We start from the raw sequence: 6493 nt of genomic DNA on the forward strand, positions 1-6493 counted from the left end.
AACAGTTTACATTGGGAAAATAGCAAGAAAATGGACAGAGAATTCTGTGGCACAGGTGCCAAAATCTGGGTTGGAGTAAGAACACTGAGAAAAATCCTCCAGCATTCTAGCCCTCATGCTAAGCACCTAGGTAATATTAGAAAATTTTGAAGTGTATTGAAGATAAGTATTGAAACAACAGAATCCAATTCCAAGCTATTCCTTGACCAGGTGAATTCAACACCCCACGCTAAATTCCTAACAGAACAGATGTGCCCTGTTCCAGGCAAAACAAAACAAAAACAAACAAACAAACAAACAAAAAAGCTATTCAGTCTCTGCTCTTTGATACATGTTATCTGGCATTCAATAAAAAATTATAAGATAAAACAACGCTCTGCAAAGAGACAGCAGATAAATCAATAAAACCACACTTAGAGATGAACATATCTTGGAAATATCAAACACAGAATTTTATATGACTGATTGATGTGTTAAATGGTCTAATGAAAAGGCTGGCAATATAAATGAATAGACGGGGGAATTTCAGTGGAAATTAATAAAGAATCAAATCAGAAATGCTAAAAGAAAAAATTTATCACAAAGGATTCTTTTGAAAGAGTCATGAGTAGGCTCAACACAGCTGAGAAAAGTGTCAGAGAACTAGAATATAGGTCAATCAAAATTATCCAAACTAAAACACAAAAAGTGTGAAGAAAATGAGAGTATCTAAGAACGGTAGGGAATCTTTTTATGGTCTAATATATGCATAATTGGAAACCCAGGGGGACAGGAGAAAGAGAATAAGAAAACTAGTTGAGATAATGACTGAGAATTTCCCAAAAATAGTAAAGGACTTCACCCAGATCCAAGAACCTCAGAATACCCAAACAGGATTTAAAAATACCCTAGACACATTATTGCAAACAGCTGAAAATAAGCAATGCAGAGGAAATACTAATGGCAGACAAGAGGAAAAGGACACAGTGCATACAAAGAGCAGAGGTGAGAAAAAGAACAAACTTCTAATACAAAAACTATGCAAGCCAGAAGACAATTGAGTGACATCTTTAACATTCTGAAACAAAATACTGTTAGTCAAAAATTCCAAGCCCAGTGGAAAAAATCTTTCATAAAAGAATGCAAAATAGGGCCGTCCTGGTAGCTCAGGTGGTGGAAGTGCCGTGCTCCTAATGCCAAGGTCGCCGGTTTGATTCCCACATGGGCCACTGTGAGCTGTGCCCTCAACAACTAGATTGAAACAACTACTTGACTTGGAGCTGATGGGTCCTGGAAAAACACACTTAAAATAAATAGAAGTTTTAAAAAAGTAATAATTTGAACAGGTGAAAATGAAAATACAACTTATCAAAATTTGTGGGATGCAGCAAAAGCAGTTCTTAGAGGAAAATTCATAGCATTCAATGCATATATTAGAAAAGAAGAAATCTAAAATCAGTCATCTAAGCTTCTACCTTAGAAAACTAGAAAATGAATATCAAATTAAATTCAAAGTAAGGAGAAGAAAAGAATAAGAATTGGAGCAGAAATCAATGAAATTGGAAATAGGAAATCAATAGAGAAAATCAATGAAACCAAAAGGTGGTTCTTTGAACAGATGAATAAAATTGATCAGCTTCTGCCAGGCTAACGAGAGAGACAGAGAGAGAGAGAGAACAATAATGGACACAAATTACTAATATCAGAAATGAAAGAGTGGACACTACTACAGAACCTATGGACATTAAAAGGATAATAAAGAAATACTATGAACAAACTCAGGCCACAAATTTGATAACCTAGATGAAATGGACCAATTCTTTGTAAAACACAGTTTGCTAAAAGTCACACAAGAAGAAATGGACAATGTGAATAGGCCTATATATGTTAAAGAAATTGAATCAACAATTTATAACCTTCCAAAACAGAAAGACAGAACGTATTCCATTGTGAGGAAAAGAAGTAGAAACAGACTAACTATACTCTGGTAAGAGAGGTAAGATTCAGGGATGGTTAAGAGAGTAAGAGAGTAGTCGACACAGCAGCTTAAGTATTAGTCTGTAATCAAAATGTTGTTACTGTATCTTCTACTGTCCAGAAAATGTTTTGGTTTCTCTTACTATCTAAAAACATAGTGAGAACACAGGGTACTATCAGCCTCAGTTGCTTGAGTTGATATTCTTGACTATTGTCTATTAAAGGAGAAGAAAAAAGGGAAAATATGATTTTTTTTCCTTAATTCATGATGGCTAACTATTAAATTTAAAGGAATGATTTGGGATTTATGATAAACATAAAATCTTTGTTACTGAATGAATTGATATAGGCTGCTGGAATGATTGACTTTTTCAAACACTGAAGCAGGATTACTAAGCAGATAAAGTTCTCCTTGTTACTTCAAGTGAGGTCTTTCAAGGCTTTTTTGCAGTGCATATTTTCTCCATCAAATAAGTTTATAAATTTGACTTGACACAATTTATAAATTTGACTTGACACAATTTCTCATCAGCACTACCATTGATATTAAAACAGAACTTAAATGTTGAGCTATGGAAAGGAAATGACAAGTGTTTCATTATGCACCATTGACTAAAGGAAATTAAAGTTAATGTTTTTAAAATGTGTGATCTTTTCCATAAGAGGCTAAAACTAAGTGAAAGGACCTTTTTTTCTTCTTCTATCCCTTTAATATTAAAACCACTGGTCAGAAAGAAACTTTAATCTCTTTTATATATTTGAGAGATTCTTATGTTATAAATTTGGTACAAATTTGCATTGAAACAATTGTTTTGTAAGAAATTGGGCTTGACCAGTAAGCTCCTTTCATGTTCTAAAGCCACTATATTAAACTGTATCTTTATGAGTGTTTTTGATGATACCAAAACAAAACTATAAGCATTATGATTAACTCTAGCTTAAAGCTCAAAAGTTTTCACATATAAGCTATTTACTGTATCTGACATGCCTCCTATAGTATGTCCCTTTATTTCATCTTTAGGCGATAAAATGTTAATGTAATAACTGAAAGATTTGCTTTTGAGAAGCCAGAGACATCATTAAGCATTTCTTCAAAGTACTGAGATGAGGACTTGGGGATTTCCCTGTGGTCAGTGCACTGCCCCACAGTGCAGTGTCCCACAATCATCAGTGTGACTTTTTAGTTTTTACTTTTTTTTTCACAGTGAAAATTTTTTTCTATTTAGAATTAGCCAGCTGGACTCAGTTTAGATGATCCCAATCTTGTTGGCAACATCCAAAGCATCATAGTCAGGAGCCAGTCAAACATACGCCTTCCTGTCTCCATTAGGCCCGATCAGGGTGTTGACCTTGACCACGTCAGTGTCATAAAGCTTCTTCACAGCCCGTCTGATGTGGTGTTGGCTTTGACATCCACAATGAACACACGTGTATTGTTGTCTTCTGTCGTCTTCATGGCTGACTTGGTACAGTCATGTGCCGCGTGATGATGGCACAGTGGTTAAGCTTGTTTCTCCTGGGGGTGCTCTTCCCAGGGTATTGGGGCTGCCTTGAGCCACAGTGTCTTGGCCCTTTGGAAGGTGGGTGATATGCAGATTTTTTATTTTATTTTATTTTATTTTTTTGTGGCCATGGATGCCTTTCAACACTGCTTTCTTTACCTTCAAAGCCTTTGCTTTGGCTTTGGCCATGTTCGTGAAAAGGGTTTCTGAGACCCATTCCCATGGGCTTATAGACCCAAGTCTCCTATTTTTTTTAACTTTTTTTTAAAGTTGGGGATAGTGTGGGATGACAGGTAAGATTTTGAACAAGAAAAAACACACCAATTTAAAGATTATTTTAAAAATTAAAAAGATTCAATCCACAAGAGATTCCTGGGACCTTTGCTTTTGTCATCAGCAGGTGATAGAGCCACCTGCAGCTGTAGCTGAAATGAGGCATCATGGTCTCCAAGGGCCTGAAAGATGGTCCTTTACCAGCACAGCACCTTAACACCGCTGGTCAGTGCTCATGCAATCACAGACTCCCAATAGGGGTGTAAGAAGTTTCTGGTCCGTAGGGCCAGGCAGGCATCTCTACACTGGTGAAAACATCATTGGTCTACAGACCAAGGGCTTCTGGGCTTTTCTTTTTTCCCATAACAAACTGTTTCTGTTTTTATTTTCCAAAGGTATCTCTAATTATACCAAAACCATCTACTTCTTTAGCTAGGAGATCCTTACTTATAGTAATCTCCAGCTTTCAAGTAATAATATACAAATTATTTTGGTCTTTCTTCTATTTCCCTTTGGTAATTTGCTGGTTCCAGCTAGATCTGAATTCATGAAAATTTTCAGGAAAGTATTTGGCAATTATTGTTTCCTCCATGGGAAGAGACTAGAAAGCAGTAACCCTCTGCCTCAATGAGCACACAGTATGAGCTTTGGCAGTGTGGCACACCTAATCCACAAAGGGGGGTGCTCCTTCTCACCAGAGATATACTTTCATGTTCTAGTTAGCAAATCCTTATGGCCAAACAGATCCCAATCTTCCCCAGTTTGTATTCTTATCTACTGTTTAGGCTCTTAGAAAGTCTGGGGACAGAATGACAAACTCCAATGCAGATGGCAAAGTCATCAGATCCAACAGGAGGCATGTTGTAAGATTTTTACATTTCTTAACGACTGAAGAGAAACACCCGCACCCTTATTACCAGGAGCAACTTGGGCATGAGTGTGTGCACACGTATACGCGCACACACACCTCCTAAAGTGGCACAGTTCATCTGATGCTAATGACTCTTCCAGGGTCCTGAGGGCCCCTGAGAGTGGTCGCACTATTTGGGCACCCCTGGGAAAACCCAGAAAAGGAACATTCCCTCAATTAAGACCAAAGTATTTCCAGAACATATATTAAGCTCTTTCAGTATTGAGGATTCCCTAGCTTCATAGCACTAATCTAGTTTTTTTTAATGCCATGAGTCTACTGGGTTAGATTTCTCCTGGGTTAGATTTCTCCTGGGTTAGATTTCTCCTGGGTTAGATTTCTCCTGGGTTAGATTTCTCCTGGGTTAGATTTCTCCTGGGTTAGATTTCTCCTGGGTTAGATTTCTCCTGGGTTAGATTTCTCCTGGGTTAGATTTCTCCAGCATTATCTTTAAACAGTCTCTCACAGATACTGTTTCTACTACTCTGGTCTCTTCCTCCATCCCGAGTTGAATGTCACTCCCCACAGTGAAAAGGAGGAGGAGCTGAGATAGATGTTTTCCAAGACAGTCCCTAAACATTTCTCCTCTCTAATTCTGCTTCCTTTAGGGTAAAATTATCTGGCACTAAACAAAAAAACTTCCCATTCCTATCAATAGGTCTCAGACTATTTCTCAACTATTTCCTTTGATAATTTTAATTTCTTTATGGCTTAATTAGAATATCAAACATCACAGTGTTAATAGTTGCTGCAATTATAACTTAACTTTATATGTTAACCTTAACTATGCGGTATGATAAAAAAATATGGTGAATGTTTAAATTTTAAAAAATGTATTACAGTAAAAGACACCTTCCCATTAATCCATTAATCCCCCTCAAAATTCTCCCCCTCTCCTTGAACACACTTATCCCAACATTTTTGCCACTTTCTGAAGCAGTTCTGGAAGTCTTCTTTTATGAGTGTCTTTAGTTGAACAGTCGTGGCTGCCTCGATGTCCTGAATCATTTTGACTTTGGGGAAGAGCCAGAAGTCGCTCGGTGCCAGATCCGGTGAATAAGGTGGATGAGGACACATCATAATATTTTTATTTGATTGAAATTGTCTTACCAGAAGCGATGTGTGACACGGGGCGTTATGATGGAGGGTGGTTTACAGCACACTTTAAAACACACCTTTTCTCAATCATGGCTCGCATCCGACTGACTGTACCAAACAAGTTGAAACTTGTCACACACACACTGTTACTAAGGTTCGACGTGCCACTTCCCATATTGAAGATCCCTGCCTTTCCATTGGATGGCACTCAGCAGCAGCATTCACCGTATGTTTTGATCACAATAGAAAGGCTCTGTGTCACACATTGCTTCTGGTACAGCAATTTCTGTCAAATAAAAACATTATGGTGTGTCCTCACCTACCTTATTCACTGAATCTGGCACCGTGCAACTTCTGGCTCTTCCCCAAAGTCAAAATGACCATGAAAGGTAAATGTTTTGAATCGATTCAGGATATCGAAGCAGCCACGACAGCACAACTAAAGACAGTCAGAAAGAGGACTTTCAGAACTGCTTCAGAACGTGGCAAGATGAATAAGTATGTTCAAAGCGAGGGGGAGTATTTTAAAGGGAATTAATGGCAATGTGTCTTTTACTGTAATAAATTTTTTAAAATTTAAACATTCACCGTATTTTTTGATCCCTTTTAGAGGTGTTCCATTAATGTTGGGTAAGTGAAAGAAAACTCACTGTTAATTATGCGGCCAAGTTACTACTTGTTCTCCGTGGTTATGCATACATTCTGCGGACTCCACAGCGGTGGCCTTGTGTGCAGGGACGTGGGAGGGGGTGGG

Source organism: Rhinolophus sinicus, linkage group LG11 (genome assembly GCF_036562045.2).
Source record: "Rhinolophus sinicus isolate RSC01 linkage group LG11, ASM3656204v1, whole genome shotgun sequence".
NCBI lineage: Eukaryota > Metazoa > Chordata > Mammalia > Chiroptera > Rhinolophidae > Rhinolophus > Rhinolophus sinicus.